Below are 22972 nucleotides of genomic sequence, written 5' to 3' on the forward strand. Positions count from 1 at the left end.
CACCTACAGTGGTAGAAACGCGGAACTTTGTCTAGACACTGTTAACAGTGATACCTTCCCTACCCATGACAATGTTCTGCTAAATCCTGATTTCATCTTGTAACGCTGGACAGAATGTGGCCCAGGATGTTTGTCCAGTGCACGTGTTAGCAGTTGCAAAGCAGCAAAATGATTGATCCGTCCCTGGGTGGGCTTGAACCACCAACCTTTCAGTTAACAGCCTAACGCGCTAACCGATTGCACCACAGAGACTTAGTGAAAGGTCACCTACAGTGGTAGAAACGCGGAACTTTGTCTCAAAAGGTCTGCTATATGAACCCTAATGATAGTTTGCTGAGAGAAAGAGAGGTAACAGAAACGCCCAATGTGGGGCTCTAACCCACGACCCTGAGATTAAGAGTCTCATGCTCTACCGACTGAGCTAGCCAGGCGGATGAGGAGTCCCCACTAGAACTAGACACTGTTAACAGTAATACCTTCCCTACCCGTGAAAATCTTCTGCTAAATCCTGATTTCATCTTGTAACGCTGGACAGAATGTGGCCCAGGATCTATGTCCAGTGCACGTGTTAGCAGTTGCAAGGCAGCAAAATGCCTAATTCGTCCCTGGGTGGGCTTGAACCACCAACCTTTCAGTTAACAGCCGAACGCGCTAACCGATTGCGCCACAGAGACTTAGTGAAAAGTCACCTACAGTGGTAGAAACGCGGAACTTTGTCTCAAAGTCTGCTACATAAACTTTAATGTAAGTTTGCTGGGAGAGAGAGAGAAAAATAACATGAATGCCCAACGTGGGGCTCGAACCCACCACCCTGACATTAAGAGTCTCATGCTCTACCGACTGAGCTAGCCGGGCTGATGAGATGAACTTTTAAGAGCTAAACACTGTTTACAGTAATACCTTCCCTACCCGTGACAATGTTCTGCTAAATCCTGATTTCATCTTGTAACGCTGGACAGAATGTGGCCCAGGATCTATGTCCAGTGCACGTGTTAGCAGTTACAAGGCAGCAAAATGCTTCATCCGTCCCTGGGTGGGCTTGAACCACCAACCTTTCAGTTAACAGCCTAACGCGCTAACCGATTGCGGCAGAGACTTAAGCCGCTTTTCCACTATCGTGCTGAATCGTTCTTTAAACAGAACTGTTCCATTCCGTGCCAAACCGGGCCAGACAGCACGGATACGGTTTCATTTTCCACTGTCGTGCTGCGACAAAGCTCTTTAAAACATTACACAAAACGCATCAGTAGTTGCCTTGGTAACGCAATGTAAACGGCTCCCTTTGTTCAATTAAAGTTAAATAAGAGCCGAAACTATTTATTTATTTTTTTCATAAAAGCAAAAGCAACCATGTGACTAAACACTGTTATGCCGCTCTATCATATAGGGGTGCTAAATATAGGTACATGTGCACCCTTATTTATTCATATGTTGCGCAGCTCTGGCTAAATTTTATTTGGAGGGAAAATTACCAAAATGTAACGTGATGATTGAAAATATTTGGAGGGGAAATAAATAATATTTAAAATCTCTGAACATAACAGAAAAATAAACAATGATAAGACAACAATAATAATGCATTTGCATTATAGTGGCAGAAATATAATTTTAGACAGGCCTTGTCAAAGGTGAGCGGGCACTTTCACTAATAAAAACACAGCACTTAAATTATTTCATTTTAAACAATTATTTAAATTACACTGCGTTTTTATATAAAAAGTTGATAATAATATAAAATATACTAAATTTTGATGGTAAAATGAAACCAATTAAGCGATGGCTGTTATTTGTTTTACTATTCAAACATTAAATAACGAATGCAGCAAGTGAAAAAAAAACGAATATGAAAATATATCGCAGGATTTAAAGCATATAAAGCACTATTATATTTAGCAAAATTATGCTCTATTATCTTTTTATTTTGATCATTTTATTTTTATTATTATAATTATTTTTGTGTTCATAATTAACTAACAAGCTGTAGGCGAATTATTGCTAGACGTTTTAGAAAATATTTGCGTAGCTATATTAAAGATCACCACAAAAAAAAAAAAAAAACCACAGAAACATGTTACATGCCTCATAAATGTCATATAACTTATGTATAATTGAATCATATAATTGCCTATAGCTGAAATGATAAAAATTGCTCATTTTATTTTTATAAAACATTTGTGAAAACGTATTGATATTTTTTGAGTAAAAGCAATACTGACATTTAAGAATCCAAATTTATTTAATTCATTCATTCTTTTGACTTGTTTATTAGTGCATATGCTATAATATAAATCATACAACAGTACCTTGGACAGTTACAGTGCCGCTCCGTAAAGCTTTCAAGCAAAGTCTTTTGGACGGCCGACATTACAACACGAACATGCCGTCCTTCAGGTGGTCTCGCCGGTATTAACAAGCTGTCCTGGCTTTGAATTAAAAAGTGCAATTATTTCCTCGTTGTTAAAAGAGTCTGCAAGTTCGTGTTCCATGGTGATGTTGTTGTGGTATTTGGACATCGACGATGCAAAGCGTGACTTTATTCGCTTTATTCGATGCGCCGCAGGAAAAAAAAGTCAGCAGCGCAAGTCTGACTGGCATGTCTCTCCCGGATCAGAGCTAGTTTTGTGCTGTGAAATACAGCGCTGTGTGCAATAAACTCACATCCAGGCAAGCGATGTAGGTCTGTATTCAAGTCAATAAAATAATAACTTTAATGAATAAAATATCTTCGTAAGAATGTGATGAGTTATTCACTTCTCTTCCAGAGACTGGACGTCAACACACAGAAACTGTCAGCACAGTTCAGCACGGTTGTCTAACCGTGCCGAAAATTCCGGGCCAAGAACGGTTTGTAATCGTGCCGCGCCGTTCCAGGCTCAGTGGAGAAACAACCGTAACCGTACCGAAGTGTTCTTAGAACGGTTTGGCACGATAGTGGAAAAGCAGCTTTAGTGAAAGGTCACCTACAGTGGTAGAAACGCGGAACTTTGTCTCAAAAGGTCTGCTATATGAACCCTAATGATAGTTTGCTGAGAGAATAAGAGGTAACAGAAACGCCCATTGTGGGGCTCTAACCCACGACGCTGAGATTAAGAGTCTCATGCTCTATCGACTGAGCTAGCGGGGATGATGAGAAGCTCTTTTAGGAACCAGAAACCGTTTACAGTAATACCTTGCTACCTGTGACAATCTTCTGCTAAATCCTGATTTCATCTTGTAACGCTGGACAGAATGTGGCCCAGGATCTATGTCCAGTGCACGTGTTAGCAGTTGCAAGGCAGCAAAAGGCCTAATTCGTACCTGGGTGGGCTTGAACCACCAACCTTTCAGTTAACAGCCGAACGCGCTAACCGATTGCGCCAACGAGACTTAGTAAAAGGTCACCTACAGTGGTAGAAACGCGGAACTTTGTCTCAAAAGGTCTGCTTTATGAACCCTAATGATAGTTTGCTGAGAGAAAGAGAGGTAACAGAAACGCCCAATGTGGGGCTCTAACCCACGACGCTGAGATTAAGAGTCTTATGCTCTATCGACTGAGCTAGCGGGGCTGATGAGAAGCTCTTTTAGGAGCTAGAAACCGTTTACAGTAATACCTTCCTACCCATGACAATGTTCTGCTAAATCCTGATTTCATCTTGTAACGCTGGACAGAATGTGGCCCAGGATCTATGTCCAGTGCACGTGTTAGCAGTTGCAAGGCAGCAAAATGCCTAATTCGTCCCTGGGTGGGCTTGAACCACCAACCTTTCAGTTAACAGCCTAACGTGCTGACGAGAAGCTCTATTAGGAACCAGAAACCGTTCACAGTAATACCTTCCCTACCCGTGACAATCTTCTGCTAAATCCTGATTTTATCTTGTAACGCTGGACAGAATGTGGCCCAGGATCTATGTCCAGTGCACATGTTAGCAGTTGCAAGGCAGCAAAATGCCTAATTCGTCCCTGGGTGGGCTTGAACCACCAACCTTTCGGTTAACAGCCGAACGCGCTAACCGATTGCGCCACAGAGACTTAGTGAAATGTCACCTACAGTGGTAGAAATGCGGAACTTTGTCTCAAAGTCTGCTACATTAACCCTAATGTAAGTTTGCTGGGAGAGAGAGAGAAAAGTAACAGAAACGCCCAACGTGGGGCTCGAACCCACGACCCTGAGATTAAGAGTCTCATGCTCTACCGACTGAGCTAGCCGGGCTGATGAGAAGCTCTTTTAGGAACCAGAAACATTTTACAGTAATACCTTCCCTACCCGTGACAATGTTCTGCTATATCCTGATTTCGTCTTGTAACGCTGGGCAGAATGTGGCCCAGGAGAAGCTCTTTTAGGAACCAGAAACATTTTACGGTAATACCTTCCCTACCCGTGACAATGTTCTGCTAAATCCTGATTTCGTCTTGTAACGCTGGACAGAATGTGGCCCAGGATCTATGTCCAGTGCACATGTTAGCAGTTGCAAGGCAGCAAAATGCCTAATTCGTCCCTGGGTGGGCTTGAACCACCAACCTTTCAGTTAACAGCCGAACGCACTAACCGATTGCGCCACAGAGACTTAGTGAAAGGTCACCTACAGTGGTAGAAACGCGGAACTTTGTCTCAAAAGGTCTACTATATGAACCCTAATGATAGTTTGCTGAGAGAATGAGAGGTAACAGAAACGCCCAATGTGGGGCTCGAACCCACAACCCTGACATTAAGAGTCTCATGCTGTACCGACTGAGCTAGCCAGGCGAATGAGGAGTCACCACTAGAACTAGACACTGTTAACAGTAATACCTTCCCTACCCGTGACAATATTCTGCTAAATCCTGATTTCATCTTGTAACGCTGGACAGAATGTGGCCCAGGATCTATGTCCAGTGCACGTGTTAGCAGTTGCAAGGCAGCAAAATGCCTAATTCGTCCCTGGGTGGGCTTGAACTACCAACCTTTTAGTTAACAGCCGAACGCGCTAACCGATTGCGCCACAGAGACTTAGTGAAAAGTCACCTACAGTGGTAGAAACGCGTAACTTTGTCTCAAAGTCTGCTACATGAAACCTTATGTAAGTTTGCTGGGAGAGAGAGAGAAAAGTAACAGGAACGCCCAACGTGGGGCTCGAACCCACGACCCTGAGATTAAGAGTCTCATGCTCTACCGACTGAGCTAGCCGGGCTGATAAGATGAGCTTTTCAGAGCTAAACACTGTTTACAGCAATACCTTCCCTACCCGTGACAATGTTCTGCTAAATCCTGATTTCGTCTTGTAACGCAGGGCAGAATGTGGCCCAGGATCTATGTCCAGTGCACGTGTTAGAAGTTACAAGACAGCAAAATGCTTTATCCGTCCCTGGGTGGCCTTGAACCACCAACCTTTCAGTTAACAGCCTAACGCGCTAACCGATTGCACCACAGAGACTTAGTGAAAGGTCACCTACAGAGGTAGAAACACGGAACTTTGTCTCAAAAGGTCTGCTATATGAACCCTAATGATAGTTTGCTGAGAGAAAGAGAGGTAACAGAAACGCCCAATGTGGGGCTCTAACCCACGACCCTGAGATTAAGAGTCTCATGCTCTACCGACTGAGCTAGCCAGGCGGATGAGGAGTACTCACTAGAACTAGACACTGTTAACAGTAATACCTTCCCTACCCGTGACAATGTTCTGCTAAATCCTGATTTCATCTTGTAACGCAGGGCAGAATGTGGCCCAGGATCTATGTCCAGTGCACATGTTAGCAGTTGCAAGGCAGCAAAATGCCTAATTCGTCCCTGGGTGGGCTTGAACCACCAACCTTTCGGTTAACAGCCGAACGCGCTAACCGATTGCGCCACAGAGACTTAGTGGAATGTCACCTACAGTGGTAGAAATGCGGAACTTTGTCTCAAAGTCTGCTACATGAACCCTAATGTAAGTTTGCTGGGAGAGAGAGAGAAAAGTAACAGAAACGCCCAACGTGGGGCTCGAACCCACGACCCTGAGATTAAGAGTCTCATTCTCTACCGACTGAGCTAGCCGGGCTGATGAGAAGCTCTTTTAGGAACCAGAAACATTTTACGGTAATACCTTCCCTACCCGTGACAATGTTCTGCTAAATCCTGATTTCATCTTGTAACGCTGGACAGAATGTGGCCCAGGATATATGTCCAGTGCACGTGTTAGCAGTTGCAAGGCAGCAAAATGCCTAATTCGTCCCTGGGTGGGCTTGAACCACCAACCTTTCAGTTAACAGCCGAACGTGCTGACGAGAAGCTCTATTAGGAACCAGAAACCGTTCACAGTAATACCTTCCCTACCCGTGACAATCTTCTGCTAAATCCTGATTTTATCTTGTAACGCAGGGCAGAATGTGGCCCAGGATCTATGTCCAGTGCACGTGTTAGCAGTTACAAGGCAGCAAAATGCTTAATCAGTCCCTGGGTGGGCTTAAACCACCAACCTTTCAGTTAACAGCCTAACGCGCTAACCGATTGCACCACAGAGACTTAGTGAAAGGTCACCTACAGAGGTAGAAACACGGAACTTTGTCTCAAAAGGTCTGCTATATGAACCCTAATGATAGTTTGCTGAGAGAAAGAGAGGTAACAGAAACGCCCAATGTGGGGCTCTAACCCACGACCCTGAGATTAAGAGTCTCATGCTCTACCGACTGAGCTAGCCAGGCGGATGAGGAGTACTCACTAGAACTAGACACTGTTAACAGTAATACCTTCCCTACCCGTGACAATGTTCTGCTAAATCCTGATTTCATCTTGTAACGCAGGGCAGAATGTGGCCCAGGATCTATGTCCAGTGCACATGTTAGCAGTTGCAAGGCAGCAAAATGCCTAATTCGTCCCTGGGTGGGCTTGAACCACCAACCTTTCGGTTAACAGCCGAACGCGCTAACCGATTGCGCCACAGAGACTTAGTGAAATGTCACCTACAGTGGTAGAAATGCGGAACTTTGTCTCAAAGTCTGCTACATGAACCCTAATGTAAGTTTGCTGGGAGAGAGAGAGAAAAGTAACAGAAACGCCCAACGTGGGGCTCGAACCCACGACCCTGAGATTAAGAGTCTCATGCTCTACCGACTGAGCTAGCCAGGCTGATGAGAAGCTCTTTTAGGAACCAGAAACATTTTACGGTAATACCTTCCCTACCCGTGACAATGTTCTGCTAAATCCTAATTTCGTCGTGTAACGCAGGGCAGAATGTGGCCCAGGATCTATGTCCAGTGCACGTGTTAGAAGTTACAAGACAGCAAAATGCTTAATCCGTCCCTGGGTGGGCTTGAACCACAAACCTTTCAGTAAATAGCCTAACGCGCTAACCGATTGCACCACAGAGACTTAGTGAAAGGTCACCTACAGAGGTAGAAACGCGGAACTTTGTCTCAAAAGGTCTGCTATATGAACCCTAATGATAGTTTGCTGAGAGAAAGAGAGGTAACAGAAACGCCCAATGTGGGGCTCTAACCCACGACCCTGAGATTAAGAGTCTCATGCTCTACCGACTGAGCTAGCCAGGCGGATGAGGAGTACTCACTAGAACTAGACACTGTTAACAGTAATACCTTCCCTACCCGTGACAATGTTCTGCTAAATCCTGATTTCGTCTTGTAACGCTGGATAGAATGTGGCCCAGGATCTATGTCCAGTGCACATGTTAGCAGTTGCAAGGCAGCAAAATGCCTAATTCGTCCCTGGGTGGGCTTGAACCACCAACCTTTCAGTTAACAGCCGAACGTGCTGACGAGAAGCTCTATTAGGAACCAGAAACCGTTCACAGTAATACCTTCCCTACCCGTGACAATCTTCTGCTAAATCCTGATTTTATCTTGTAACGCTGGACAGAATGTGGCCCAGGATCTATGTCCAGTGCACATGTTAGCAGTTGCAAGGCAGCAAAATGCCTAATTCGTCCCTGGGTGGGCTTGAACCACCAACCTTTCGGTTAACAGCCGAACGCGCTAACCGATTGCGCCACAGAGACTTAGTGAAATGTCACCTACAGTGGTAGAAATGCGGAACTTTGTCTCAAAGTCTGCTACATGAACCCTAATGTAAGTTTGCTGGGAGAGAGAGAGAAAAGTAACAGAAACGCCCAACGTGGGGCTCGAACCCACGACCCTGAGATTAAGAGTCTCATGCTCTACCGACTGAGCTAGCCGGGCTGATGAGAAGCTCTTTTAGGAACCAGAAACATTTTACAGTAATACCTTCCCTACCCGTGACAATGTTCTGCTATATCCTGATTTCGTCTTGTAACGCTGGGCAGAATGTGGCCCAGGAGAAGCTCTTTTAGGAACCAGAAACATTTTACGGTAATACCTTCCCTACCCGTGACAATGTTCTGCTAAATCCTGATTTCGTCTTGTAACGCTGGACAGAATGTGGCCCAGGATCTATGTCCAGTGCACATGTTAGCAGTTGCAAGGCAGCAAAATGCCTAATTCGTCCCTGGGTGGGCTTGAACCACCAACCTTTCAGTTAACAGCCGAACGCACTAACCGATTGCGCCACAGAGACTTAGTGAAAGGTCACCTACAGTGGTAGAAACGCGGAACTTTGTCTCAAAAGGTCTACTATATGAACCCTAATGATAGTTTGCTGAGAGAATGAGAGGTAACAGAAACGCCCAATGTGGGGCTCTAACCCACGACGCTAAGATTAAGAGTCTCATGCTTTATCGACTGAGCTAGCGGGGCTGATGAAAAGCTCTTTTAGGAGCTAGAAACCGTTTACAGTAATACCTTCCCTACCTGTGACAATGTTCTGCTAAATCCTGATTTCATCTTGTAACGCTGGACAGAATGTGGCCCAGGATATATGCCCAGTGCACGGTTTAGCAGTTGCAAGGCAGCAAAATGCCTAATTCGTCCCTGGGTGGGCTTCAACCACCAACCTTTCAGTTAACAGCCAAACGCGCTAACCGATTGCACCACAGAGACTTAGTGAAAGGTCACCTACAGTGGTAGAAAGTCATAACTTTGTCTCAAAAGGTCTGCTATATGAACCCTTATGTAAGTTTGCTGAGAGAGAGAGAGAAAAGTAACAGAAACGCCCAACGTGGGGCTCGAACCCACAACCCTGACATTAAGAGTCTCATGCTGTACCGACTGAGCTAGCCAGGCGAATGAGGAGTCACCACTAGAACTAGACACTGTTAACAGTAATACCTTCCCTACCCGTGACAATATTCTGCTAAATCCTGATTTCATCTTGTAACGCTGGACAGAATGTGGCCCAGGATCTATGTCCAGTGCACGTGTTAGCAGTTGCAAGGCAGCAAAATGCCTAATTCGTCCCTGGGTGGGCTTGAACTACCAACCTTTTAGTTAACAGCCGAACGCGCTAACCGATTGCGCCACAGAGACTTAGTGAAAAGTCACCTACAGTGGTAGAAACGCGTAACTTTGTCTCAAAGTCTGCTACATGAAACCTTATGTAAGTTTGCTGGGAGAGAGAGAGAAAAGTAACAGGAACGCCCAACGTGGGGCTCGAACCCACGACCCTGAGATTAAGAGTCTCATGCTCTACCGACTGAGCTAGCCGGGCTGATGAGATGAGCTTTTCAGAACTAAACACTGTTTACAGCAATACCTTCCCTACCCGTGACAATGTTCTGCTAAATCCTGATTTCGTCTTGTAACGCAGGGCAGAATGTGGCCCAGGATCTATGTCCAGTGCACGTGTTAGAAGTTACAAGACAGCAAAATGCTTAATCCGTCCCTGGGTGGGCTTGAACCACCAACCTTTCAGTTAATAGCCTAACGCGCTAACCGATTGCACCACAGAGACTTAGTGAAAGGTCACCTACAGAGGTAGAAACGCGGAACTTTGTCTCAAAAGGTCTGCTATATGAACCCTAATGATAGTTTGCTGAGAGAAAGAGAGGTAACAGAAACGCCCAATGTGGGGCTCTAACCCACGACCCTGAGATTAAGAGTCTCATGCTCTACCGACTGAGCTAGCCAGGCGGATGAGGAGTACTCACTAGAACTAGACACTGTTAACAGTAATACCTTCCCTACCCGTGACAATGTTCTGCTAAATCCTGATTTCATCTTGTAACGCTGGACAGAATGTGGCCCAGGATCTATGTCCAGTGCACGTGTTAGCAGTTGCAAGGCAGCAAAATGCCTAATTCGTCCCTGGGTGGGCTTGAACCACCAACCTTTCAGTTAACAGCTGAACGCGCTAACCGATTGCGCCACAGAGACTTAGTGAAAAGTCACCTACAGTGGTAGAAACGCGGAACTTTGTCTCAAAGTCTGCTACATAAACCTTAATGTAAGTTTGCTGGGAGAGAGAGAGAAAAATAACAGGAATGCCCAACGTGGGGCTCGAACCCACCACCCTGACATTAAGAGTCTCATGCTCTACCGACTGAGCTAGCCGGGCTGATGAGATGAACTTTTAAGAGCTAAACACTGTTTACAGCAATACCTTCCCTACCCATGACAATGTTCTGCTAAATCCTGATTTCGTCTTGTAACGCAGGGCAGAATGTGGCCCAGGATCTATGTCCAGTGCACGTGTTAGCAGTTACAAGGCAGCAAAATGCTTAATCAGTCCCTGGGTGGGCTTAAACCACCAACCTTTCAGTTAACAGCCTAACGCGCTAACCGATTGCACCACAGAGACTTAGTGAAAGGTCACCTACAGTGGTAGAAACGCGGAACTTTGTCTCAAAAGGTCTGCTATATGAACCCTAATGATAGTTTGCTGAGAGAAAGAGAGGTAACAGAAACGCCCAATGTGGCGCTCTAACCCACGACGCTGAGATTATGAGTCTCATGCTCTATCGACTGAGCTAGCGGGGATGATGAGAAGCTCTTTTAGGAACCAGAAACCGTTTACAGTAATACCTTCCCTACCCGTGACAATGTTCTGCTAAATCCTGATTTCATCTTGTAACGCTGGACAGAATGTGGCCCAGGATATATGTCCAGTGCACGTGTTAGCAGTTGCAAGGCAGCAAAATGCCTAATTCGTCCCTGGGTGGGCTTGAACCACCAACCTTTCAGTTAACAGCCGAACGTGCTGACGAGAAGCTCTTTTAGGAACCAGAAGCCGTTTACAGTAATACCTTCCCTACCCGTGACAATCTTCTGCTAAATCCTGATTTTATCTTGTAACGCTGGACAGAATGTGGCCCAGGATCTATGTCCAGTGCACATGTTAGCAGTTGCAAGGCAGCAAAATGCATAATTCGTCCCTGGGTAGGCTTGAAACCACCAACCTTTCAGTTAACAGCCGAACGCGCTAACCGATTGCGCCACAGAGACTTAGTGAAAGGTCACCTCGAGTGGTAGAAATGCGGAACTTTGTCTCAAAAGGTCTACTATATGAACCCTAATGATAGTTTGCTGAGAGAATGAGAGGTAACAGAAACGCCCAATGTGGGGCTCTAACCCACGACGCTGAGATTAAGAGTCTCATGCTTTATCGACTGAGCTAGCGGGGCTGATGAAAAGCTCTTTTAGGAGCTAGAAACCGTTTACAGTAATACCTTCCCTACCCGTGACAATGTTCTGCTAAATCCTGATTTCATCTTGTAACGCTGGACAGAATGTGGCCCAGGATATATGCCCAGTGCACGGTTTAGCAGTTGCAAGGCAGCAAAATGCCTAATTCGTCCCTGGGTGGGCTTCAACCACCAACCTTTCAGTTAACAGCCAAACGCGCTAACCGATTGCACCACAGAGACTTAGTGAAAGGTCACCTACAGTGGTAGAAAGTCATAACTTTGTCTCAAAAGGTCTGCTATATGAACCCTTATGTAAGTTTGCTGAGAGAGAGAGAGAAAAGTAACAGAAACGCCCAACGTGGGGCTCGAACCCACAACCCTGACATTAAGAGTCTCATGCTGTACCGACTGAGCTAGCCAGGCGAATGAGGAGTCACCACTAGAACTAGACACTGTTAACAGTAAAACCTTCCCTACCCGTGACAATATTCTGCTAAATCCTGATTTCATCTTGTAACGCTGGACAGAATGTGGCCCAGGATCTATGTCCAGTGCACGTGTTAGCAGTTGCAAGGCAGCAAAATGCCTAATTCGTCCCTGGGTGGGCTTGAACTACCAACCTTTTAGTTAACAGCCGAACGCGCTAACCGATTGCGCCACAGAGACTTAGTGAAAAGTCACCTACAGTGGTAGAAACGCGTAACTTTGTCTCAAAGTCTGCTACATGAAACCTTATGTAAGTTTGCTGGGAGAGAGAGAGAAAAGTAACAGGAACGCCCAACGTGGGGCTCGAACCCACAACCCTGAGATTAAGAGTCTCATGCTCTACCGACTGAGCTAGCCGGGCTGATGAGATGAGCTTTTCAGAGCTAAACACTGTTTACAGCAATACATTCCCTACCCGTGACAATGTTCTGCTAAATCCTAATTTCGTCTTGTAACGCAGGGCAGAATGTGGCCCAGGATCTATGTCCAGTGCACGTGTTAGAAGTTACAAGACAGCAAAATGCTTAATCCGTCCCTGGGTGGGCTTGAACCACAAACCTTTCAGTAAATAGCCTAACGCGCTAACCGATTGCACCACAGAGACTTATTGAAAGGTCACCTACAGAGGTAGAAACGCGGAACTTTGTCTCAAAAGGTCTGCTATATGAACCCTAATGATAGTTTGCTGAGAGAAAGAGAGGTAACAGAAACGCCCAATGTGGGGCTCTAACCCACGACCCTGAGATTAAGAGTCTCATGCTCTACCGACTGAGCTAGCCAGGCGGATGAGGAGTACTCACTAGAACTAGACACTGTTAACAGTAATACCTTCCCTACCTGTGACAATGTTCTGCTAAATCCTGATTTCGTCTTGTAACGCTGGACAGAATGTGGCCCAGGATCTATGTCCAGTGCACATGTTAGCAGTTGCAAGGCAGCAAAATGCCTAATTCGTCCCTGGGTGGGCTTGAACCACCAACCTTTCAGTTAACAGCCGAACGTGCTGACGAGAAGCTCTATTTGGAACCTGAAACCGTTCACAGTAATACCTTCCCTACCCGTGACAATCTTCTGCTAAATCCTGATTTTATCTTGTAACGCTGGACAGAATGTGGCCCAGGATCTATGTCCAGTGCACATGTTAGCAGTTGCAAGGCAGCAAAATGCCTAATTCGTCCCTGGGTGGGCTTGAACCACCAACCTTTCGGTTAACAGCCGAACGCGCTAACCGATTGCGCCACAGAGACTTAGTGAAATGTCACCTACAGTGGTAGAAATGCGGAACTTTGTCTCAAAGTCTGCTACATGAACCCTAATGTAAGTTTGCTGGGAGAGAGAGAGAAAAGTAACAGAAACGCCCAACGTGGGGCTCGAACCCACGACCCTGAGATTAAGAGTCTCATGCTCTACCGACTGAGCTAGCCGGGCTGATGAGAAGCTCTTTTAGGAACCAGAAACATTTTACAGTAATACCTTCCCTACCCGTGACAATGTTCTGCTATATCCTGATTTCGTCTTGTAACGCTGGGCAGAATGTGGCCCAGGAGAAGCTCTTTTAGGAACCAGAAACATTTTACGGTAATACCTTCCCTACCCGTGACAATGTTCTGCTAAATCCTGATTTCGTCTTGTAACGCTGGACAGAATGTGGCCCAGGATCTATGTCCAGTGCACATGTTAGCAGTTGCAAGGCAGCAAAATGCCTAATTCGTCCCTGGGTGGGCTTGAACCACCAACCTTTCAGTTAACAGCCGAACGCACTAACCGATTGCGCCACAGAGACTTAGTGAAAGGTCACCTACAGTGGTAGAAACGCGGAACTTTGTCTCAAAAGGTCTACTATATGAACCCTAATGATAGTTTGCTGAGAGAATGAGAGGTAACAGAAACGCCCAATGTGGGGCTCTAACCCACGACGCTGAGATTAAGAGTCTCATGCTTTATCGACTGAGCTAGCGGGGCTGATGAAAAGCTCTTTTAGGAGCTAAAAACCGTTTACAGTAATACCTTCCCTACCCGTGACAATGTTCTGCTAAATCCTGATTTCATCTTGTAACGCTGGACAGAATGTGGCCCAGGATATATGCCCAGTGCACGGTTTAGCAGTTGCAAGGCAGCAAAATGCCTAATTCGTCCCTGGGTGGGCTTCAACCACCAACCTTTCAGTTAACAGTCAAACACGCTAACCGATTGCACCACAGAGACTTAGTGAAAGGTCACCTACAGTGGTAGAAAGTCATAACTTTGTCTCAAAAGGTCTGCTATATGAACACTTATGTAAGTTTGCTGGGAGAGAGAGAGAAAAGTAACAGAAACGCCCAACGTGGGGCTCGAACCCACAACCCTGACATTAAGAGTCTCATGCTGTACCGACTGAGCTAGCCAGGCGAATGAGGAGTCACCACTAGAACTAGACACTGTTAACAGTAATACCTTCCCTACCCGTGACAATATTCTGCTAAATCCTGATTTCATCTTGTAACGCTGGACAGAATGTGGCCCAGGATCTATGTCCAGTGCACGTGTTAGCAGTTGCAAGGCAGCAAAATGCCTAATTCGTCCCTGGGTGGGCTTGAACTACCAACCTTTTAGTTAACAGCCGAACGCGCTAACCGATTGCGCCACAGAGACTTAGTGAAAAGTCACCTACAGTGGTAGAAACGCGTAACTTTGTCTCAAAGTCTGCTACATGAAACCTTATGTAAGTTTGCTGGGAGAGAGAGAGAAAAGTAACAGGAACGCCCAACGTGGGGCTCGAACCCACGACCCTGAGATTAAGAGTCTCATGCTCTACCGACTGAGCTAGCCGGGCTGATGAGATGAGCTTTTCAGAGCTAAACACTGTTTACAGCAATACCTTCCCTACCCGTGACAATGTTCTGCTAAATCCTGATTTCATCTTGTAACGCAGGGCAGAATGTGGCCCAGGATCTATGTCCAGTGCACATGTTAGCAGTTGCAAGGCAGCAAAATGCCTAATTCGTCCCTGGGTGGGCTTGAACCACCAACCTTTCGGTTAACAGCCGAACGCGCTAACCGATTGCGCCACAGAGACTTAGTGAAATGTCACCTACAGTGGTAGAAATGCGGAACTTTGTCTCAAAGTCTGCTACATGAACCCTAATGTAAGTTTGCTGGGAGAGAGAGAGAAAAGTAACAGAAACGCCCAACGTGGGGCTCGAACCCACGACCCTGAGATTAAGAGTCTCATGCTCTACCGACTGAGCTAGCCGGGCTGATGAGAAGCTCTTTTAGGAACCAGAAACATTTTACGGTAATACCTTCCCTACCCGTGACAATGTTCTGCTAAATCCTGATTTCGTCTTGTAACGCTGGACAGAATGTGGCCCAGGATCTATGTCCAGTGCACATGTTAGCAGTTGCAAGGCAGCAAAATGCCTAATTCGTCCCTGGGTGGGCTTGAACCACCAACCTTTCAGTTAACAGCCGAACGCACTAACCGATTGCGCCACAGAGACTTAGTGAAAGGTCACCTACAGTGGTAGAAACGCGGAACTTTGTCTCAAAAGGTCTACTATATGAACCCTAATGATAGTTTGCTGAGAGAATGAGAGGTAACAGAAACGCCCAATGTGGGGCTCTAACCCACGACGCTAAGATTAAGAGTCTCATGCTTTATCGACTGAGCTAGCGGGGCTGATGAAAAGCTCTTTTAGGAGCTAGAAACCGTTTACAGTAATACCTTCCCTACCTGTGACAATGTTCTGCTAAATCCTGATTTCATCTTGTAACGCTGGACAGAATGTGGCCCAGGATATATGCCCAGTGCACGGTTTAGCAGTTGCAAGGCAGCAAAATGCCTAATTCGTCCCTGGGTGGGCTTCAACCACCAACCTTTCAGTTAACAGCCAAACGCGCTAACCGATTGCACCACAGAGACTTAGTGAAAGGTCACCTACAGTGGTAGAAAGTCATAACTTTGTCTCAAAAGGTCTGCTATATGAACCCTTATGTAAGTTTGCTGAGAGAGAGAGAGAAAAGTAACAGAAACGCCCAACGTGGGGCTCGAACCCACAACCCTGACATTAAGAGTCTCATGCTGTACCGACTGAGCTAGCCAGGCGAATGAGGAGTCACCACTAGAACTAGACACTGTTAACAGTAATACCTTCCCTACCCGTGACAATATTCTGCTAAATCCTGATTTCATCTTGTAACGCTGGACAGAATGTGGCCCAGGATCTATGTCCAGTGCACGTGTTAGCAGTTGCAAGGCAGCAAAATGCCTAATTCGTCCCTGGGTGGGCTTGAACTACCAACCTTTTAGTTAACAGCCGAACGCGCTAACCGATTGCGCCACAGAGACTTAGTGAAAAGTCACCTACAGTGGTAGAAACGCGTAACTTTGTCTCAAAGTCTGCTACATGAAACCTTATGTAAGTTTGCTGGGAGAGAGAGAGAAAAGTAACAGGAACGCCCAACGTGGGGCTCGAACCCACGACCCTGAGATTAAGAGTCTCATGCTCTACCGACTGAGCTAGCCGGGCTGATGAGATGAGCTTTTCAGAACTAAACACTGTTTACAGCAATACCTTCCCTACCCGTGACAATGTTCTGCTAAATCCTGATTTCGTCTTGTAACGCAGGGCAGAATGTGGCCCAGGATCTATGTCCAGTGCACGTGTTAGAAGTTACAAGACAGCAAAATGCTTAATCCGTCCCTGGGTGGGCTTGAACCACCAACCTTTCAGTTAATAGCCTAACGCGCTAACCGATTGCACCACAGAGACTTAGTGAAAGGTCACCTACAGAGGTAGAAACGCGGAACTTTGTCTCAAAAGGTCTGCTATATGAACCCTAATGATAGTTTGCTGAGAGAAAGAGAGGTAACAGAAACGCCCAATGTGGGGCTCTAACCCACGACCCTGAGATTAAGAGTCTCATGCTCTACCGACTGAGCTAGCCAGGCGGATGAGGAGTACTCACTAGAACTAGACACTGTTAACAGTAATACCTTCCCTACCCGTGACAATGTTCTGCTAAATCCTGATTTCATCTTGTAACGCTGGACAGAATGTGGCCCAGGATCTATGTCCAGTGCACGTGTTAGCAGTTGCAAGGCAGCAAAATGCCTAATTCGTCCCTGGGTGGGCTTGAACCACCAACCTTTCAGTTAACAGCTGAACGCGCTAACCGATTGCGCCACAGAGACTTAGTGAAAAGTCACCTACAGTGGTAGAAACGCGGAACTTTGTCTCAAAGTCTGCTACATAAACCTTAATGTAAGTTTGCTGGGAGAGAGAGAGAAAAATAACAGGAATGCCCAACGTGGGGCTCGAACCCACCACCCTGACATTAAGAGTCTCATGCTCTACCGACTGAGATAGCCGGGCTGATGAGATGAACTTTTAAGAGCTAAACACTGTTTACAGCAATACCTTCCCTACCCGTGACAATGTTCTGCTAAATCCTGATTTCGTCTTGTAACGCAGGGCAGAATGTGGCCCAGGATCTATGTCCAGTGCACGTGTTAGCAGTTACAAGGCAGCAAAATGCTTAATCAGTCCCTGGGTGGGCTTAAACCACCAACCTTTCAGTTAACAGCCTAACGCGCTAACCGATTGCACCACAGAGACTTAGTGAAAGGTCACCTACAGTGGTAGAAACGCGGAACTTTGTCTCAAAAGGTCTGCTATATGAACCCTAATGATAGTTTGCTGAGAGAAAGAGAGGTAACAGAAACGCCCAATGTGGCGCTCTAACCCACGACGCTGAGATTATGAGTCTCATGCTCTATCGACTGAGCTAGCGGGGATGATGAGAAGCTCTTTTAGGAACCAGAAACCGTTTACAGTAATACCTTCCCTACCCGTGACAATGTTCTGCTAAATCCTGATTTCATCTTGTAACGCTGGACAGAATGTGGCCCAGGATATATGTCCAGTGCACGTGTTAGCAGTTGCAAGGCAGCAAAATGCTTAATTCGTCCCTGGGTGGGCTTGAACCACCAACCTTTCAGTTAACAGCCGAACGTGCTGACGAGAAGCTCTTTTAGGAACCAGAAGCCGCTTACAGTAATACCTTCCCTACCCGTGACAATCTTCTGCTAAATCCTGATTTTATCTTGTAACGCTGGACAGAATGTGGCCCAGGATCTATGTCCAGTGCACATGTTAGCAGTTGCAAGGCAGCAAAATGCCTAATTCGTCCCTGGGTGGGCTTGAACCACCAACCTTTCAGTTAACAGCCGAACGCGCTAACCGATTGCGCCACAGAGACTTAGTGAAAGGTCACCTCGAGTGGTAGAAACGCGGAACTTTGTCTCAAAAGGTCTACTATATGAACCCTAATGATAGTTTGCTGAGAGAATGAGAGGTAACAGAAACGCCCAATGTGGGGCTCTAACCCACGACGCTGAGATTAAGAGTCTCATGCTTTATCGACTGAGCTAGCGGGGCTGATGAAAAGCTCTTTTAGGAGCTAGAAACCGTTTACAGTAATACCTTCCCTACCCGTGACAATGTTCTGCTAAATCCTGATTTCATCTTGTAACGCTGGACAGAATGTGGCCCAGGATATATGCCCAGTGCACGGTTTAGCAGTTGCAAGGCAGCAAAATGCCTAATTCGTCCCTGGGTGGGCTTCAACCACCAACCTTTCAGTTAACAGCCAAACGCGCTAACCGATTGCACCACAGAGACTTAGTGAAAGGTCACCTACAGTGGTAGAAAGTCATAACTTTGTCTCAAAAGGTCTGCTATATGAACCCTTATGTAAGTTTGCTGAGAGAGAGAGAGAAAAGTAACAGAAACGCCCAACGTGGGGCTCGAACCCACAACCCTGACATTAAGAGTCTCATGCTGTACCGACTGAGCTAGCCAGGCGAATGAGGAGTCACCACTAGAACTAGACACTGTTAACAGTAAAACCTTCCCTACCCGTGACAATATTCTGCTAAATCCTGATTTCATCTTGTAACGCTGGACAGAATGTGGCCCAGGATCTATGTCCAGTGCACGTGTTAGCAGTTGCAAGGCAGCAAAATGCCTAATTCGTCCCTGGGTGGGCTTGAACTACCAACCTTTTAGTTAACAGCCGAACGCGCTAACCGATTGCGCCACAGAGACTTAGTGAAAAGTCACCTACAGTGGTAGAAACGCGTAACTTTGTCTCAAAGTCTGCTACATGAAACCTTATGTAAGTTTGCTGGGAGAGAGAGAGAAAAGTAACAGGAACGCCCAACGTGGGGCTCGAACCCACAACCCTGAGATTAAGAGTCTCATGCTCTACCGACTGAGCTAGCCGGGCTGATGAGATGAGCTTTTCAGAGCTAAACACTGTTTACAGCAATACATTCCCTACCCGTGACAATGTTCTGCTAAATCCTAATTTCGTCTTGTAACGCAGGGCAGAATGTGGCCCAGGATCTATGTCCAGTGCACGTGTTAGAAGTTACAAGACAGCAAAATGCTTAATCCGTCCCTGGGTGGGCTTGAACCACAAACCTTTCAGTAAATAGCCTAACGCGCTAACCGATTGCACCACAGAGACTTAGTGAAAGGTCACCTACAGAGGTAGAAACGCGGAACTTTGTCTCAAAAGGTCTGCTATATGAACCCTAATGATAGTTTGCTGAGAGAAAGAGAGGTAACAGAAACGCCCAATGTGGGGCTCTAACCCACGACCCTGAGATTAAGAGTCTCATGCTCTACCGACTGAGCTAGCCAGGCGGATGAGGAGTACTCACTAGAACTAGACACTGTTAACAGTAATACCTTCCCTACCCGTGACAATGTTCTGCTAAATCCTGATTTCATCTTGTAACGCTGGACAGAATGTGGCCCAGGATCTATGTCCAGTGCACGTGTTAGCAGTTGCAAGGCAGCAAAATGCCTAATTCATCCCTGGGTGGGCTTGAACCACCAACCTTTCAGTTAACAGCTGAACGCGCTAACCGATTGCGCCACAGAGACTTAGTGAAAAGTCACCTACAGTGGTAGAAACGCGGAACTTTGTCTCAAAGTCTGCTACATAAACCTTAATGTAAGTTTGCTGGGAGAGAGAGAGAAAAATAACAGGAATGCCTAACGTGGGACTCGAACCCACCACCCTGACATTAAGAGTCTCATGCTCTACCGACTGAGCTAGCCGGGCTGATGAGATGAACTTTTAAGAGCTAAACACTGTTTACAGCAATACCGTCCCTACCCGTGACAATGTTCTGCTAAATCCTGATTTCGTCTTGTAACGCAGGGCAGAATGTGGCCCAGGATCTATGTCCAGTGCACGTGTTAGCAGTTACAAGGCAGCAAAATGCTTAATCAGTCCCTGGGTGGGCTTAAACCACCAACCTTTCAGTTAACAGCCTAACGCGCTAACCGATTGCACCACAGAGACTTAGTGAAAGGTCACCTACAGTGGTAGAAACGCGGAACTTTGTCTCAAAAGGTCTGCTATATGAACCCTAATGATAGTTTGCTGAGAGAAAGAGAGGTAACAGAAACGCCCAATGTGGGGCTCTAACCCACGACGCTGAGATTAAGAGTCTCATGCTCTATCGACTGAGCTAGCGGGGATGATGAGAAGCTCTTTTAGGAACCAGAAACCGTTTACAGTAATACCTTCCCTACCCGTGACAATGTTCTGCTAAATCCTGATTTCATCTTGTAACGCTGGACAGAATGTGGCCCAGGATATATGTCCAGTGCACGTGTTAGCAGTTGCAAGGCAGCAAAATGCCTAATTCGTCCCTGGGTGGGCTTGAACCACCAACCTTTCAGTTAACAGCCGAACGTGCTGACGAGAAGCTCTTTTAGGAACCAGAAGCCGTTTACAGTAATACCTTCCCTACCCGTGACAATCTTCTGCTAAATCCTGATTTTATCTTGTAACGCTGGACAGAATGTGGCCCAGGATCTATGTCCAGTGCACATGTTAGCAGTTGCAAGGCAGCAAAATGCCTAATTCGTCCCTGGGTGGGCTTGAACCACCAACCTTTCAGTTAACAGCCGAACGCGCTAACCGATTGCGCCACAGAGACTTAGTGAAAGGTCACCTCGAGTGGTAGAAACGCGGAACTTTGTCTCAAAAGGTCTACTATATGAACCCTAATGATAGTTTGCTGAGAGAATGAGAGGTAACAGAAACGCCCAATGTGGGGCTCTAACCCACGACGCTGAGATTAAGAGTCTCATGCTTTATCGACTGAGCTAGCGGGGCTGATGAAAAGCTCTTTTAGGAGCTAGAAACCGTTTACAGTAATACCTTCCCTACCCGTGACAATGTTCTGCTAAATCCTGATTTCATCTTGTAACGCTGGACAGAATGTGGCCCAGGATATATGCCCAGTGCACGGTTTAGCAGTTGCAAGGCAGCAAAATGCCTAATTCGTCCCTGGGTGGGCTTCAACCACCAACCTTTCAGTTAACAGCCAAACGCGCTAACCGATTGCACCACAGAGACTTAGTGAAAGGTCACCTACAGTGGTAGAAAGTCATAACTTTGTCTCAAAAGGTCTGCTATATGAACCCTTATGTAAGTTTGCTGAGAGAGAGAGAGAAAAGTAACAGAAACGCCCAACGTGGGGCTCGAACCCACAACCCTGACATTAAGAGTCTCATGCTGTACCGACTGAGCTAGCCAGGCGAATGAGGAGTCACCACTAGAACTAGACACTGTTAACAGTAAAACCTTCCCTACCCGTGACAATATTCTGCTAAATCCTGATTTCATCTTGTAACGCTGGACAGAATGTGGCCCAGGATCTATGTCCAGTGCACGTGTTAGCAGTTGCAAGGCAGCAAAATGCCTAATTCGTCCCTGGGTGGGCTTGAACTACCAACCTTTTAGTTAACAGCCGAACGCGCTAACCGATTGCGCCACAGAGACTTAGTGAAAAGTCACCTACAGTGGTAGAAACGCGTAACTTTGTCTCAAAGTCTGCTACATGAAACCTTATGTAAGTTTGCTGGGAGAGAGAGAGAAAAGTAACAGGAACGCCCAACGTGGGGCTCGAACCCACAACCCTGAGATTAAGAGTCTCATGCTCTACCGACTGAGCTAGCCGGGCTGATGAGATGAGCTTTTCAGAGCTAAACACTGTTTACAGCAATACATTCCCTACCCGTGACAATGTTCTGCTAAATCCTAATTTCGTCTTGTAACGCAGGGCAGAATGTGGCCCAGGATCTATGTCCAGTGCACGTGTTAGAAGTTACAAGACAGCAAAATGCTTAATCCGTCCCTGGGTGGGCTTGAACCACAAACCTTTCAGTAAATAGCCTAACGCGCTAACCGATTGCACCACAGAGACTTAGTGAAAGGTCACCTACAGAGGTAGAAACGCGGAACTTTGTCTCAAAAGGTCTGCTATATGAACCCTAATGATAGTTTGCTGAGAGAAAGAGAGGTAACAGAAACGCCCAATGTGGGGCTCTAACCCACGACCCTGAGATTAAGAGTCTCATGCTGTACCGACTGAGCTAGCCAGGCGGATGAGGAGTACTCACTAGAACTAGACACTGTTAACAGTAATACCTTCCCTACCCGTGACAATGTTCTGCTAAATCCTGATTTCATCTTGTAACGCTGGACAGAATGTGGCCCAGGATCTATGTCCAGTGCACGTGTTAGCAGTTGCAAGGCAGCAAAATGCCTAATTCATCCCTGGGTGGGCTTGAACCACCAACCTTTCAGTTAACAGCTGAACGCGCTAACCGATTGCGCCACAGAGACTTAGTGAAAAGTCACCTACAGTGGTAGAAACGCGGAACTTTGTCTCAAAGTCTGCTACATAAACCTTAATGTAAGTTTGCTGGGAGAGAGAGAGAAAAATAACAGGAATGCCTAACGTGGGACTCGAACCCACCACCCTGACATTAAGAGTCTCATGCTCTACCGACTGAGCTAGCCGGGCTGATGAGATGAACTTTTAAGAGCTAAACACTGTTTACAGCAATACCGTCCCTACCCGTGACAATGTTCTGCTAAATCCTGATTTCGTCTTGTAACGCAGGGCAGAATGTGGCCCAGGATCTATGTCCAGTGCACGTGTTAGCAGTTACAAGGCAGCAAAATGCTTAATCAGTCCCTGGGTGGGC

General features: G+C 46.3%; 1 long non-coding RNA gene and 30 other non-coding genes across 32 annotated transcripts in view; all 31 read right to left on the reverse strand.

The window, feature by feature from the left end:
* LOC141381752 (uncharacterized) overlaps nucleotides 1–22972 on the reverse strand; it is a 537547-nt gene that overhangs the window by 58750 nt on the left and 455825 nt on the right. The gene's annotated exons all lie outside the window — the stretch shown is intronic.
* trnan-guu (transfer RNA asparagine (anticodon GUU)) lies at nucleotides 601–674 on the reverse strand. The gene has a single exon. It is a non-coding gene; the product is annotated as a tRNA-Asn (tRNA).
* trnan-guu (transfer RNA asparagine (anticodon GUU)) lies at nucleotides 3935–4008 on the reverse strand. The gene has a single exon. It is a non-coding gene; the product is annotated as a tRNA-Asn (tRNA).
* On the reverse strand, nucleotides 4117–4189 carry trnak-cuu (transfer RNA lysine (anticodon CUU)). Its single transcript has one exon. It is a non-coding gene; the product is annotated as a tRNA-Lys (tRNA).
* On the reverse strand, nucleotides 4471–4544 carry trnan-guu (transfer RNA asparagine (anticodon GUU)). Its single transcript has one exon. It is a non-coding gene; the product is annotated as a tRNA-Asn (tRNA).
* trnak-cuu (transfer RNA lysine (anticodon CUU)) lies at nucleotides 5075–5147 on the reverse strand. The gene has a single exon. It is a non-coding gene; the product is annotated as a tRNA-Lys (tRNA).
* On the reverse strand, nucleotides 5739–5812 carry trnan-guu (transfer RNA asparagine (anticodon GUU)). The gene has a single exon. It is a non-coding gene; the product is annotated as a tRNA-Asn (tRNA).
* Nucleotides 5921–5993, reverse strand: trnak-cuu (transfer RNA lysine (anticodon CUU)). The gene has a single exon. It is a non-coding gene; the product is annotated as a tRNA-Lys (tRNA).
* Nucleotides 6806–6879, reverse strand: trnan-guu (transfer RNA asparagine (anticodon GUU)). Its single transcript has one exon. It is a non-coding gene; the product is annotated as a tRNA-Asn (tRNA).
* On the reverse strand, nucleotides 6988–7060 carry trnak-cuu (transfer RNA lysine (anticodon CUU)). The gene has a single exon. It is a non-coding gene; the product is annotated as a tRNA-Lys (tRNA).
* trnan-guu (transfer RNA asparagine (anticodon GUU)) lies at nucleotides 7873–7946 on the reverse strand. Its single transcript has one exon. It is a non-coding gene; the product is annotated as a tRNA-Asn (tRNA).
* On the reverse strand, nucleotides 8055–8127 carry trnak-cuu (transfer RNA lysine (anticodon CUU)). The gene has a single exon. It is a non-coding gene; the product is annotated as a tRNA-Lys (tRNA).
* On the reverse strand, nucleotides 8409–8482 carry trnan-guu (transfer RNA asparagine (anticodon GUU)). Its single transcript has one exon. It is a non-coding gene; the product is annotated as a tRNA-Asn (tRNA).
* On the reverse strand, nucleotides 9439–9511 carry trnak-cuu (transfer RNA lysine (anticodon CUU)). The gene has a single exon. It is a non-coding gene; the product is annotated as a tRNA-Lys (tRNA).
* Nucleotides 9681–9754, reverse strand: trnan-auu (transfer RNA asparagine (anticodon AUU)). Its single transcript has one exon. It is a non-coding gene; the product is annotated as a tRNA-Asn (tRNA).
* Nucleotides 10103–10176, reverse strand: trnan-guu (transfer RNA asparagine (anticodon GUU)). Its single transcript has one exon. It is a non-coding gene; the product is annotated as a tRNA-Asn (tRNA).
* Nucleotides 12201–12273, reverse strand: trnak-cuu (transfer RNA lysine (anticodon CUU)). Its single transcript has one exon. It is a non-coding gene; the product is annotated as a tRNA-Lys (tRNA).
* Nucleotides 13086–13159, reverse strand: trnan-guu (transfer RNA asparagine (anticodon GUU)). The gene has a single exon. It is a non-coding gene; the product is annotated as a tRNA-Asn (tRNA).
* On the reverse strand, nucleotides 13268–13340 carry trnak-cuu (transfer RNA lysine (anticodon CUU)). The gene has a single exon. It is a non-coding gene; the product is annotated as a tRNA-Lys (tRNA).
* On the reverse strand, nucleotides 13622–13695 carry trnan-guu (transfer RNA asparagine (anticodon GUU)). Its single transcript has one exon. It is a non-coding gene; the product is annotated as a tRNA-Asn (tRNA).
* trnak-cuu (transfer RNA lysine (anticodon CUU)) lies at nucleotides 14652–14724 on the reverse strand. The gene has a single exon. It is a non-coding gene; the product is annotated as a tRNA-Lys (tRNA).
* trnan-guu (transfer RNA asparagine (anticodon GUU)) lies at nucleotides 14894–14967 on the reverse strand. The gene has a single exon. It is a non-coding gene; the product is annotated as a tRNA-Asn (tRNA).
* trnak-cuu (transfer RNA lysine (anticodon CUU)) lies at nucleotides 15076–15148 on the reverse strand. Its single transcript has one exon. It is a non-coding gene; the product is annotated as a tRNA-Lys (tRNA).
* On the reverse strand, nucleotides 15318–15391 carry trnan-guu (transfer RNA asparagine (anticodon GUU)). Its single transcript has one exon. It is a non-coding gene; the product is annotated as a tRNA-Asn (tRNA).
* Nucleotides 16348–16420, reverse strand: trnak-cuu (transfer RNA lysine (anticodon CUU)). Its single transcript has one exon. It is a non-coding gene; the product is annotated as a tRNA-Lys (tRNA).
* On the reverse strand, nucleotides 16590–16663 carry trnan-auu (transfer RNA asparagine (anticodon AUU)). The gene has a single exon. It is a non-coding gene; the product is annotated as a tRNA-Asn (tRNA).
* On the reverse strand, nucleotides 17012–17085 carry trnan-guu (transfer RNA asparagine (anticodon GUU)). Its single transcript has one exon. It is a non-coding gene; the product is annotated as a tRNA-Asn (tRNA).
* trnan-guu (transfer RNA asparagine (anticodon GUU)) lies at nucleotides 18079–18152 on the reverse strand. Its single transcript has one exon. It is a non-coding gene; the product is annotated as a tRNA-Asn (tRNA).
* On the reverse strand, nucleotides 19109–19181 carry trnak-cuu (transfer RNA lysine (anticodon CUU)). The gene has a single exon. It is a non-coding gene; the product is annotated as a tRNA-Lys (tRNA).
* trnan-guu (transfer RNA asparagine (anticodon GUU)) lies at nucleotides 20840–20913 on the reverse strand. Its single transcript has one exon. It is a non-coding gene; the product is annotated as a tRNA-Asn (tRNA).
* trnak-cuu (transfer RNA lysine (anticodon CUU)) lies at nucleotides 21870–21942 on the reverse strand. Its single transcript has one exon. It is a non-coding gene; the product is annotated as a tRNA-Lys (tRNA).

This window comes from Danio rerio, chromosome 4, assembly GCF_049306965.1.
Source record: "Danio rerio strain Tuebingen ecotype United States chromosome 4, GRCz12tu, whole genome shotgun sequence".
In the NCBI taxonomy this organism is placed as follows: Eukaryota; Metazoa; Chordata; class Actinopteri; order Cypriniformes; family Danionidae; genus Danio; species Danio rerio.